Source organism: Trichechus manatus, unplaced genomic scaffold (assembly GCF_000243295.1).
Source record: "Trichechus manatus latirostris isolate Lorelei unplaced genomic scaffold, TriManLat1.0 scaffold00044, whole genome shotgun sequence".
Lineage (NCBI taxonomy): Eukaryota > Metazoa > Chordata > Mammalia > Sirenia > Trichechidae > Trichechus > Trichechus manatus.
The window spans coordinates 10852220-10865807 of NW_004443980.1; the positions used below are offsets into that span (position 1 = coordinate 10852220).

At 37.5% G+C, this 13588-nt stretch overlaps 1 protein-coding gene across 3 annotated transcripts in view; it reads left to right on the plus strand.

Annotated features, from left to right (window-relative positions):
- Window positions 1-13588, plus strand: part of TSC22D1 (TSC22 domain family member 1) — a 131308-nt gene that overhangs the window by 96061 nt on the left and 21659 nt on the right. The window contains exon 1 of one of the 3 annotated variants that reach the window (XM_023731606.1): window positions 6239-6265. The exons of 1 other annotated variant lie outside the window; for it this stretch is intronic. The gene's annotated coding sequence lies outside the window, so the exon portion shown is untranslated. Of the gene's footprint in view, window positions 1-6238; window positions 6266-9751; window positions 9921-13588 lie in introns of those variants that run through there. One more of the 3 variants, XM_023731607.1, reaches the window with a different exon arrangement.

Genomic DNA, 13588 nt, shown 5'->3' on the forward strand with positions numbered 1-13588 from the left:
TCCCTCAGGGAGTTTGGATGTGTCTATGGAGTTTCCATGACCTTTCCTTGTACAAGTTGTACTGGCTTCCCCAGTATTGTGTACTGTCTTACCCTTCACGAAAGTTAACCACTTATCTATTGTCTGTTTAGTATTTCCCCCCACCCTTGTTTTGTACTTTTATCTATTAATGCTGATCTTGATTCCTTTTAGTACTAGACTTAACACTATGAAAATGAACACTGAGCAAAGCTGCACAATTGGGGGTGGAAGGAATGGACAGAAATAGATACCTCAAAACAAAATTAGCTGACTTTCCCCCAAAATTTCATTATATTCTGTACATATTTGTCCTGAAATACTGATTATTGTACTGTCTTTCCTACTGTACTATAAACTTTTGAGGGTAAGGAGTGTCTTTTCGTGTTTCTGTCCTCAGCAACTGGCATACCTAGGAGCTTCTCAAATATTTATTAGTTGGATGAATGGGAGAGAGAAATCAGATATACTAATGGTTATCAGTATCTAAGGAATTGATACCAGCATGCAAAGTAAAAAATGCTTGTTCATAAGAGAAAAGAGAAGGGAAAATCCTCAGTTTGTGAGATAAAAGAGTTGACTAGTTTTTGTTAAAGAAGTAAATTCAATTGATGCTGTTTGCCCTTCTTTCCAAATATTTTTGGAGTAAAGAAGGAAACATAATGTTACTGAAATTCATTATTAACAGAAAGACAAAAAAATTTTGTTAAAAGATCTAATTATCTTTTCAGAAATACTTTAAGCAGATATTCCATTTTTGTCTATATAGATAGCTATCCTATTGAATATTGTAGTTAAGACCATGGAAACTGGAAGCAGACAGGCTCTGTCACTTAGGGCAGGTTATTTTACTTCTAAGCCTTGATGACCTTGTTGGTAAAATGGGGGTAATAAGGGTACCTCTTCACAAGTTTGACATGAAGATTATTAAATGAGATGGATCAGGTAAAGAACACAGGGTTCAGTCATGGCCGAAGATGCGAAATCAGAACAGATCCAAAATTTTAAAATTAGCTGCCAGATTTGTAAAATTTGGGTGGGAATGGTTGTACAACTCAAAGAATATAAGCAATGTTACTAACTGGTACATGTAGAAACTGTTTAATTGGTGTACGTTTGCTATGTAATATTTTTCCAAATTTTTAAAATTTGAGTGAAGTGGAATGATAAGTGGAACAGGAAAAATTACAAGTCAAAGCCTTGGAATGGGAGACTTGGAAGAGGCACAGTGAGCCTTTTCAGGAGCCTGATGCGGGAAATTGGATTATTGCCTGGACATGGAAAACAACACATGTTCAAAGCAGCACAGTCAGCTGCCATTTTTGAGCAGGGTGCCACTGTTTCTGACTCTGCCAGTCAAGAGATTTGGTTGCTGTGCAACATGCATGCTGCCGTTGTTTTCTAAAAGGGAGATTAAGTTTCTAGCAGGGCTTTGGCCTGTAATTTTTTCCATTCAGTTTATTGTTCAGATTTCACTTCATTGGCCATTACTGAACCAGCCAGAATCAGTCCAAAGCCCTAAAGTACACAGCACGCATGTATAGGAAGCTCTCAATAGATGTTAATTATTACATCTCAGTAGATGTAACTGTATTACCTTGAACTGTATTCAACCATTTTTGACCTACATAAATAGAAGTTGCATATGGTTCAACCTAATACTATCGTATTCTTCTGTAATTGGTAGTTCATATTTTCATGGAACAAACTTCCAATCCTTCATTTAATAATTTTCTAAATAGGAACAATGATTTAGAATGCATGGAGCTCTGAAATGTTGATCCTGTGTTGTTGTTTTTTCCACTTTTTTAAAAACTAACCTTTTTTTTTACATCAACACAATGATAAGAAACATAATAATGCTTTACTTACGTTCATCGAAGAATCCTAACAATCTAAGAATTATAAAATATATTTAGTAAAAGTATAGGAATTTACTGTACTTTATTCCTACTTTACATTTTAAAATTGATCAAGCAATGCAGTCTAGTAAGCAATAAAAATTTTGCATTTCCATTTACTTAACGTGATGATTATTTAACTACCAGAAAGACTTCATTATTGATGTGGAGTTATTAAGAGTTCCATGTGTTGCACAATTGCATTTCTACATCTTATGTTTGAAGAGAGAATTTAGTTTTGACCCTAGAAATAATTTTATTAAGCTAAAACATTTACACTTTAATAAATTTCAGTAAATTTTAGTGAATATCAACAGTAATATTTAATAGTTCAAAATAATTGTTATTTTGATTGTTTTTCCAAATAAGCACATTTTTTAAAATAAAATAATATGATATAAAGTGATGAAATACTTTTGAATGTCTACCACAAGGTGGCAGGATTGTATTTTTGTAGACTATTTTTGCTTTGATGCACAGCAAACTACTGATTATCTAAAATCAAAGTTTTCTATGTGGTTAATTGTTCAAGATTTTATATTCCAGTACTTTTAAATTTTAACTTTTCTGATGGAAAACTTTCTAAACTACATCCCATGCTTTCCTGATTCTTAAGCAGGAGAATATAACTTAACCTTTGTCAGTGAGCCATTTGAATACTTGTTATCGAATTGGGATTAAGATGAAGCAATAGATTAAGCAGTAGGTGATATGGAGGGAACAAGGACTGGACCCAGCAGAGACTCTGGAACTTGTGCTCTCAAAAACCACACCTGATGTCAGCTTGCTTTTTGTTTATCTGTGTTTTTTTTCCCAATTAAAGTTAAGCCAGGCTCTGGGGCACTAGAACATGGCTACAATTCTGCAAAATAGCAAACCAGGGTAGAAAACCAGGGGGTTTGTAACAGGGGGTTTGGAGGAAGGAAGACAACTACGAGGCCTTCAGAAGTCTTCATCAAAGGCCACTCTTGTAAAAAGTGGCACCAAACTATGAGTGCTTCTTCATGTCATTTAGTAGGATTCTCTAGTTCCAAGGAGTGTTAGAAACAAATGTAATTACTTGGCGAGCAACTTTGAGATATCTTTTCTATAATGATGTTTTAGACTCTGAATTTGTGTGAATGAGATAATATTGATTATAAAAGATGTGACCAGACACGAATCTCTTTCCCTGGTGAAGTTCCATGGTGATTGGTAGTAACTAGAGAGCTGTCCCAGGCAGCTGTACCTTTTTTGGTGTGCCTTTATTTACTCAGTCTCTTGGACTGCTCTGTTTGTTTGTTTGTGGATGCTACTGCCTTTTTTTTTTTTTTTTTTTTGACAGTGTACGTCTTTCCTCTCCTATGTACTTCCAGGCCTGGAGCTGTTCTGTGAATCTGTTATGAAAGACTGGACTATAGAGAGGTCTTCTTCTGCATTTGTTTTCTTCATTATTTGTATATTTTTCTAATCCTTTAAAATACATTCATTGAAGCAATGAATCAATTTAACATCACTGAGCAATACAGAAGCAATAGTGGAGCGGTACAGAGGAAGGGGACGGGAGGAGGCCATAGATTCCAACAGCAGTCCTGTGTTTCTCTGGCTCTCTAAAATGTTTGCCTACACACCTGCCACATTCCTACTCCTATGGATTTTACCTTATGGCTACAGAAATCATCAGTTTATGGAGTTTTTTTTTTTTTTCTCTTCCTTCATTCACCCCTCCTGGTGAAATGAGAACTTTTATAAGAGCACCATAGAAGACAGGAGAAATGACTGATAAATTATTTCCACCTGAAATGGATATTAGAGCATAGTCACTTGATCCTTTCTTATCAGTTCTCCTTGCTAGTAGAACTTTTATTTTTAACCTCATAGATGAGTAAGTGGGACTTTCATGACTAAAATACATGGATAACTTTTGCTAGCTTGTAATTTTCTAGGATGTATATACTTTCCTCCTGTCAAGATACTATATCTTTTTAAATAAAAATAATCTTACCCAAGATTAACAACCAGGTTTTGTGGATTATATAAAAGATGCGTGCTTTAAGACAGCCTAAACGCTCCCTGTTTCCTTGGAGCAGAGTTTCTGTGTAACTGTATACTCTGAAACTAAATTAACTCTAAGCTTTGAGATGATCTGAAAGATCAGATGCAAGAGTTTAGCTTGTGTTAAGAACATCCTCCTACAGGTTCTGCAAAAATTTAAGAACTGTTAGAAAAAGCAGCTCATCTGAGTAGTACCAAATTAGAACATTTGACTCTAAGATAGCTAGAATCTTATTAAGAGGATTTAAAGAATTAGCCCATAATTTAAGTATTTTTCTCATTTTAAATGTAGTTTAAAGTATATTTCATTTTTGTTTTTATGAAGAAATTTTGGGTTAAAAAATGTAACTGAATTAAAAAAAACAAAAAAAAGAAGTTGAAGATAGGGGCAGTTAGTTAACAGACCTTGAATGCCAGGCTAAAGGTTGGGGTTTTATCCTATAGATAGTCTATGATCGTTAAAGGACTTCTAATTGAATGGAGGAGTATCTGGGTAGTACAGATCATTAACATGCTCAGCTACTAACCAAAAGGTTGGAGGTTCAAGTCTACCAGAGGCACCTAGGAAGAAAGACCTGGCAACCTACTTCCGAAAAACCAACCATTGAAAACTCTGTGGAGGACGGTTCTATTTTGACACACGTGGAGTTGCCAAGAGTTATAATTGTCTCTGTGGCAACTGGTTTAATTGAATGGGTGACAAGCAAGCAACATTTTAGAGAAATTGACCAGGAAGCAGTATGCAGGATGGATTGGCTTGGATTGGGCTGAATAGAAGTTGGTGCCAGATCAACCATTTGGGATATATGGTAGTAATCTGGAGGTCATATGATGTGGGTCTGGATTAGGGTGGTGGCAGTAGGCACAGAAAAAGAAGTAAAAGGCAGAGCTATTGTTAGGGAAGAACTGGCAAGAGACAGCAGCTTGCTAAGTGAGGTTAAGAAAAAAGTATGTTATGTAAAATTTCTATTTTTGTCAGAACAGAAGTCTTAGATACAAACCCATCTTCTATATGAGAACTATTTCTGTATGTTTAGCATAGTAGTAAATTCTTCATAATACAGGCAATAATGCTACTTGAGCATAAAGCCTGATAATGGAAGACATTGCTGATTGTGAGCCTGATTTCGTGGAATGATGTGGCTAAAAGTGACTTTAAACAATCATATCATCTAGTGGCTCCCAAATACTAGATGGATTTGGCTGCCTCAAAACACTTGGTTTGTTGGAGGTGGGGAGAGTTTTTTTTTTTTTTTTTTAAATAATGCAGAATGTTATGGTTAAGAGCACAGACTGTTTAGGTGCTCAGGTTGAGTCTTGGCTCGACCATTTACCATGGGCAAGCTACTTAACTTTTCTGTGCCCTGGTTAACTATTAGGATTCTTGCAGAAACAAAATAAGATGATACATAGAAAATGCTTAGAAGATTTCCTGACTATAATAAATGCTGAATAAATGCTAGCAGCTATTTTTGTTGATTTATTATTTCCTGCCTCTGGAGATTCTAATTCATAGGTTTGACATTGAGCTCAGGAATCTCTGTTTTAAAAATATTTCCTCCTACAACTCTGATCACCAACTTTGATAACCTGTTTTTTTTTTACTTTTATAATTTATCTTATTTTTATAGTTGTTGTTGAGAATATACCGAGCAGAACATACACCAATTCAACAGTTTCAACAGGTACAGTTCAGTGACATTGACTACATTTTTCAAGTCGTGCAACCATTCTCACCCTCCTTTTTCAAGTTGCTCCTCCTCCATCAACACAAACTCACTGCCCCTAAGTTTCCTATCCAGTTTTTTGAGTTGCTGTTGTCAATTTCATCCCGTATAGATAGATCTTAAGAGTACAATGCTCAAGGCAGACATTCTTTACTAGTTAAGCTAAGTTGTTGTTTGGTTTCAAGAATAGTTCAAGGGATATTTTTGGTCTAAGGTTCAAATTTTAAAGATTATCTCAGGGCAGTAGTTTCAGGGGTTCATCCAGCACCCATGGTTCCAGAAAGTCTACATTCCATGAGTATTGAAAATTCTGTTCTGCATTTTCCCCCTTTTGATCAGGATTCTCCTATAGAATCTTTGATAAAAATGTTCAGTAATGGTAACCAGGCACCATCCAGTTTTTCTGGTCTAATGGCAAAGGGGGCAGTAGTTCATGGAGGCAACTGGCTACACATTCCATTTCTTCCTCCTATTCCTGACTCTTCTTCTTCCTCTGTTTCTCTAGGCAAACAGAGACCAATTGTACCTTGGACGGCCTGTTGCAAGTTTTTAAGACCCCACGCACTAGGCAAAAAACTAGAAGAGGTACAACAGAAGCACTAAATATGATATTAGGCCAATTAACTGGGATGTCCCATGAAACCATGACCCTAGACCTCCAAACCAGGGAACCAAATCCCATGAGGTGTCTGGTTGTACATAAACAGCCTCAGCAGCTACTTTTTTTTTGGTCATTGTTATAAATACACTTATCAAGCAACTTTTGCCAATTCAACTATTTACAGGTGTACAACTTACTGACAGCACTTATATTGCAACCTATTTTCTACCACCATATAATAGGAATGTATTTAAACCACTCTGTTTTTTTTTTTTTTTTTTTTTTTTTTGTCCTTTATTTTGACATTCAGAAGATGGCCATGTTTTTAAATGGTGTGTCCTACTGTTCCAGTGTACCAAGTCAGGAATTCCTTTTGAATAGCTTACCCAAATCCCTCTGGAACTATAGGTCTAAGCCTCCCTTACCCTACTCCTATCCCCAGCGGCAATGAGGATCATAGGTTCTACATCTCAAAGTTGTCCTTAGGTACCAGCCCTACATGCTGCCTCACCCAGAAACCTAGATTAGTGCTCTGACTCATAGTGCCTCCACGTGTGCAGAGCAGAATGCACGCTGTAGGATTTTCATGGCTGTGACCTTTTAGAAGCAGATTGCCAGACCTGTCTTCCAAGGCGCCTCTGGGTAGGTTCAAACTACCAGCCTTTTGGTTAGTAGTCACGTGTTTTAACTGTTTGCTCCATCCAAGGACTCCCCTCATACGCTAGCTCTGCTTATTTCCAGCCCTACGTATGGGAATAGGCAGTCTTATTTACTAATTAAAATGGTGTATGTATGTGTGTCTGGGTGTGTGTGTGTGTGTGTGTGTGTGTGTGTATGAAAAGAAAAACCTGGCCATCTGCTCCCATAAAGATTTATAGCCTAGGAAACCCTATGGGTCAGTTCTACTCTGTCCTACAGGGTCGCTATGAGTTGGAATTGACTCAACAGCACACAACGACAACAACAAATGTATATATCCATAGAGAGAGAGAGTATTTTAAATGCTTCCTAAGACCTATTTTCCAGTTGTCTAATTGTTGCTGGTGCCTTGCCCTGGTCTAGTGCTTGGCCCTGGCTTCACAGTGGAATCAAATGGGTGAATTTTTAAAACCGATCAATGCTCGGGACTCACACAAAACCAATTAAATCAGAATCTCTGTGGAATAGGCCCGAGCATGTGTATTTTTGAAACACTTCCTACTTGATTCTAAAGTTCAGCCAAGGCTGAGAACCACTGAATTAGTCTCATCAATCTCACCCCCCTCCCCTGCCCCATCTGAAGTGAATATAGCTTTCCTAGGCTGGACACATCTTTGCTCAAGCCTGCATTTCGTTTTTCCCTGAGAGACTCTCCGGGTACGCCTGTCTCTGCGTTAGACCTTTGCTTGTGCTCTTCCATATTAGGTCAGGGTCCTCTGTGACACACTGCCCTAGTACTGTGAACTTTTCTTTAGCAGGGCAGGCATTTCTTCTACAGATGTTACATATGTTCCTAAAAACCTTATCATTCTGCAAAATCCTATGTTAAAAGTAAGACAGTTTATGGGGAAAATAGGGTTGGGGCTGACTACTCAAAACTTAGGCAGCTTTGTAACCAGAGCACCGAGACAATAAAAAATTGATACCAGTTCAATACAGCTGGAAGCTCTTGTGGTAGGTATTAAAAATACACAAAAAAGCAGAGTGAAATGCCAGCAACATTCTGATTAGAGCAGAGGTGGCAGGTACTGAGATGACGCAGAAAGAAGTGGCGCTGGAAGCCAGGGGGCTGCCTGCGGTTGGGTGAGAGGCCGTGCGTGAGCCCAAAGGAGCACAGAGCTGGGAGTGACTCCTGGAGGAAGTGCTTGTTTCTAGGTTCTGCTGAATACAGATGAGAAGACTCCCTGCAGTTGGTAGAGCAGCAGAGTTGAGAGCTCTTTCCTTTCTTGCTAATGGTTGTAATTCACTGGCTTTTCTAACTCCCCTTGTGCAGGGAAAAAACCCATGTGAACCAACACAGCTTTTGTGTTATATTGATATTTCCCTGTTTATTAATCATGTATGCATTAATTTGCCTTCCAGAATCACATGAAGCAAAATTAGGGATCCTAGACTAATTTGTGGCATTATTCAATTAAGGTCTCTTTCCCACTAGACTGTAAGTGCCATGAGGTCAGGAACCATGATCATTTTGACTTACCCTCCTCATTGGCATTTGATGAATAAATAGATGTCTTAGGTAAAACTCTAAAGAAAATGGTGGGAATGGGATGATTAGAAATATGAGCATTGATGTGCTTTTTAAAAATGGAGCAATGAAAGTAGCATACCTTGCAGAAAGTTTAAGAGGTAGCGAAATTAATCATCCTGATCTTCTTGTACTGTACTATTATTATTTTAGTATGTTCCTTTTAAGTATATGTTACGTTAAAATAAGTATTACATTAGTTCGCTATGGCTGCATAAAAAATTACCCTAAAATTTGGTGGCTTAAAACAAGAGTAAGCATTTATTATTTTACTCAGTTTCTGTGTGTCAGGAATTTAGGAGTGTCTTAGCTTGGTGGTTCTGGTTCATGGTCTCTCATGAGGACAGTCAAGATGTCAGCTACAGTCATCTGAAGATTTGACTGGACTTAGAGGACCCACTTCCAAGACGGCTCACTTGCATGGCTGGCAAGTTGATGCTGGCTGGTGGCAGGAAGCCCCAGTTCCTTGTTACATAGAACTCTCTACTGGGCTGTATGAGGGTCTTCATGACATGACAGCTGGCTTCCTCAAGACAGTGATCAAAGGGAGGGCAAGGCAGAAGCCTTATGACTTAGCCTTGGAAGTCACACACCATCATTTATCCAGTGTTTTTCACAGGTCAGCATTCTTCATTGTGGGAGGGACTATACAAGGGCGTGAATAGGAGGGGAGGATCACTGGAGGCCATCTTGAAGGCCAGCTACCGCATATATGCATTCTTTTTTATAGTTGTCATCATAGGATATGAACAATTCTATATCTTGCTTTTTGTTTACTTACAATGAACACATATAAGTGTTTCCCATGTTGCTTAGTTTTTATTATTTTTTGGTAGCCATATGTAACTCCCTAGTTTCTTTTGTTTCTAAATATGAAATTATAAGATATAATAGTTAATTACGCTTACATTTTCTTTAAAATTCAACAAAGATTATACATGAGACTAAATTGGCAGTTCCTGTCCAGAGGTGAGATAAGAAGGCAGAGAGAGGGTCAGGAGCTGGTTGAATGGACACGGGAAATCAGAGGTGGAAAGGAGGAGTGTGCTGTCACAGTATAGGGAGAGTAATTAGGGTCACATAACAATGTATGAATAAATTTTTGTATGAGAGACTAACTTGAATTGTAAACTTTCACTTAAAGTACAATAAAGTAAAGAAAAAACAATAAAACTGAAACAAAAAAAATTCAACACATTGAGCAACTTTCGTGTACATAGCTAAGTATTTTTAATTTGCCAGTATATTCCTAAATATATGAAAATGAATGCTGTGCACACACATGCGAAATAACTCAATCGTGGGTATAGGAAACAGTATGGAAAATGACTGATTTTTCTTTTCTTTTTTCTTTCATGGTTTGATCTACTCTTCTGACTTGATCTTTGACAATTGCTGTGATTGGATTGCAGGTAAGGATAATTTTAAACTTTTTCTCCTTTATTATATTTTAAGAGTGAATGTTAATTTGCAAATACAACTTTTTCATCAAATCCTGTAATCAAATGCCACGCATTTAAGGATTTAGACATTTCTTTAAAAAGACCATCTTGAAAGAGAGAACTACACTCTTTAAACAAACTTCTTAATGAAATTTAACAGTTAACCTGATTTCATTTCCATTGACCTATCTCTGAAGTCAAAGTGCGTGGTATTCCACGTACTGGCTCTTTAGCCACCTTGACATCTGAATGCAGAATTCAAAGTACAATCAGTCACTGAAGGATAGTTTAGTTAGAGCTGATGTTCCTATAATTCTGAATAGATTGAAGATTAATACAGGTGTGTGGGAAGTTTGTGACTATGTCAAACAAGTTGTATTTAATTTATAAATTGATATATAGGTCATTGCCATACTTCAAAGAAAATTTTATGTACTTTCTACTGAAAGTTCATAATTTTAGGAAGTCACATGTAGTTTTTTTATATCCACTTGTACTTTTTTTCCTTATGCTTCTACACAGATGGGGATTTTGTGACTTTCTGTTTTTGTTACTTTGTCAAGTAAAATTGACCCCTTTGATCAAACACATGAAAAACTTATATGCAATATTTTCTTATATGATAAACTTTCATTTTCATTTCAAAATTAGTATTAATTGGAGACGGGACTAAGAATTACTAAGTGGATCTGTTTTAATGAAACAAGTGGTATGATTTAAATCGTTTAAAATTTTCAAGCTCTTAATAAGTGTAGCATGCATCTAAAACCTTGTTTATAATTACACATTAGCTTGCAACTCTTTATTTTCACAGATGAGTAAATAGTAAAACATATCCAGATGCATTCACCATCTTAATGGGCCTGACATGATACCATGTCCATTTCCTTTCCCGTTCTTTGTTCTCTTCCACTCTACTTTTATAACTGTCAAAGTCATTTTTTGTCCCTTTGGCATGCTCTCTAAATTTTTTATATTTTCTTTTTGATGTGGAAATGGAGCCTGTATCAAGTACTTGTTAAGAGCAGGCAAATACCATGTGTAGAGAGAGTAACCTCTCATATCGTGTATCTCATGATAATGGACTTTTTGATTTTATGTATATATCTTAATATTGTATAAGATTTGTTTTTAATTTGAACTTTTGCACTATACTTGTGTTCATTGCCATTTGCAGGCTTGTAAGTGATCTACTGGAGTACATGATGCATCTAACCAAAAGTAGTGTGGGCCAGACTGTATGGTGAACATGTGCTATAAGATGATTGTACCTAGCTTCCTTTAAAATCATGTTATTTTTTCCAGCATAAACCTTTTTACATAATTTGTTCCTGATCTCTGCTTTTGTCCTCCTTCCACTCAACCTCCATACCATATCTAGAATTACTTTTCTAAAATACAGAACTGGTCGGCTCCTTCCTGTGCAGAAAACCTCAGTGGCTGCTCCCAGTTCCTACAGGGAGGGTTGGTATTGAGCTGGTTTGCAGCAGTTAGTTTGAACTGGCTATTTACAACCAGTGTCTGTTAGGATTGCCTGGTGTGCGTGTGCCGTGGGGTAAATTTCAGATTCCTTAGCAATGTTTTTCAAGATTTGGGGGTGTGGTGAGTTGGAAGATCTGTAAGTACCTCTCTGCCTTCATTTTACAACCGTTCTATAATTTTTTAAGATGTGCCCCTCCACCCTACTGACCTGCAGTTGGTTACCTCGTATGGTCCCATGGCACTTGCCATACTTAAGATCTCACTTATTATGATGCCCTATGATTATTGTTTGCAAATTTGCCTCCTCTCCCAGACTTTGGAACTTATCTCAGTGTTTAGTATGCCCCATTGTCGTCGACTCGATTCCAACTCAGAGTAGAATTGCCCCATTGGGTTTCCAAGGAGCAGCTGGTGGATTCGAACTGCAGACCTTTTGGTTAACAGCTGACTTCTTAACCATTGTGCCATCAAGGCTCCAGTGCTTAGTACAGGTAGTGCTAAAGTATAGTAGAAAGAGTTTGGACAAACTTGAGTTCAAATTTCAGACCTGCCATTTACCAGCAGTGTGACTTTGGACAGATTAATCTTGCTTAGCCTCAGTTTACTCACTTGTATATAGAATAATAGAATTGAGTTAAATATTAAATGGTATAATGTGTAGAGGGCTTATTATATTGCCTGGGTCATAGTTGCTCAATACATGTTCAATACATGCTCCATTTTCCTAGTTAAATTTGGTTGAAAAGTTTTGTTTTACTTTTTTTTTCCTCCTTTTAATTTTAATTTGTAACAAGAAAGCTGTTTTTATCTGAAAACAGATGCCTCTATTCTAGCACTCTGATAAAACTAGATGCTAGCTCATATCACTCTTGCTGCTAAGATAAACCAAATGCCTGCCAGCACTTTCTGATTTGAAAGCTTTATAGAGAGAGGGCTACTTCACTATTCAGAAGCAATCCCTGACTAGCGCCATGCCGGCCACAAAATATTTGTGAACTAAATATTTGTGGAAGGGAGCTGTGTTGGGAAAGAAAGCGTATATTCCCTTCCTTGCTCTGGGGATGAGGTCATTTGATTGCCTGCTAGAGCAACAAATGGAGCCCTAGTGGCGCAGTGGTTAAGAGCTCGCCTGCTAATCAAAAGGTCGTCAGTTTGAATCCACCATCCACCCCTAGGAAACCCTAAGGGGCGTTCTACTCTGTTCTATCAGATCGCTATGAGTCAGAATTGACTTGACAGCGGCGGGTTTGGAGCAACACACACCAAAATTACAAGAACAAAAGACATGGAAGGTGACAAGGCGTCTCCTTCGCTTTTCCTTGGGGAGAGACTAAGATGGCAGAGGTGGCCTATATGAAGAAGGCCATGGGGACTGCAGCGTAGTGTGGGGCATCAGATAAATGGGTGAGGAAAAAAAAAGAGGGTTCTCTATAAAAATATAATCAAGCAAAAAAAGCAGAAGTTGATTTGCCCTTTTACCAAAACAATGAAGTCCCAGGGCCCTATAAATTGTCACAAGTTCATTCATGACTTGGTTATCAGGATAATTATTATGTATTAGGAAACAGGGTAGGTAGCAAATTGTATAAAGGTGATTTTCATATGAGAAAATCCCTTTTGGAAATAATTTATAGCAGTACTGTTTATACTAGGCCATTTCAAAAAACTTTCTACTTTAAAAAGTAAGTGGAGAAATAAGCTCATCTCTTTTGATTAACCTCAGTTATACCTGAAACCAAGTACAGGCAGTCCCTGGGTTAAGAACGTCTGATTTACGTACAACTCGTACTTGGCCCTTGAATGTTACATAAATTTGCCCTCACTTTGAAACAATTGAACCAACCCCTACTTGCAACAAATTCTTCATCACAATCACCTTCCTTGCTGCACGTGTAGCTTTTTAATTACTGAAAAAGCTTCCAGCCTTTCCTTGCACTAAAAATAAAAAAAGCCAAACACAACACGTTGCTATCGAGTGGATTCCGACTCATAGCGACCCTATAGGACAGAGTAGAACTGCCCCATAGAGTTTTGAAGGAGTGCCTGGTGGATTCGAACTGCCGATCTTTTGGTTAGCAGCCAAACTTAACCACTGCTCCACCGGGGCTCCTGTTTTTCGCCAAAGTAGAGCTAAATAAGAACTATATGCACCTGTT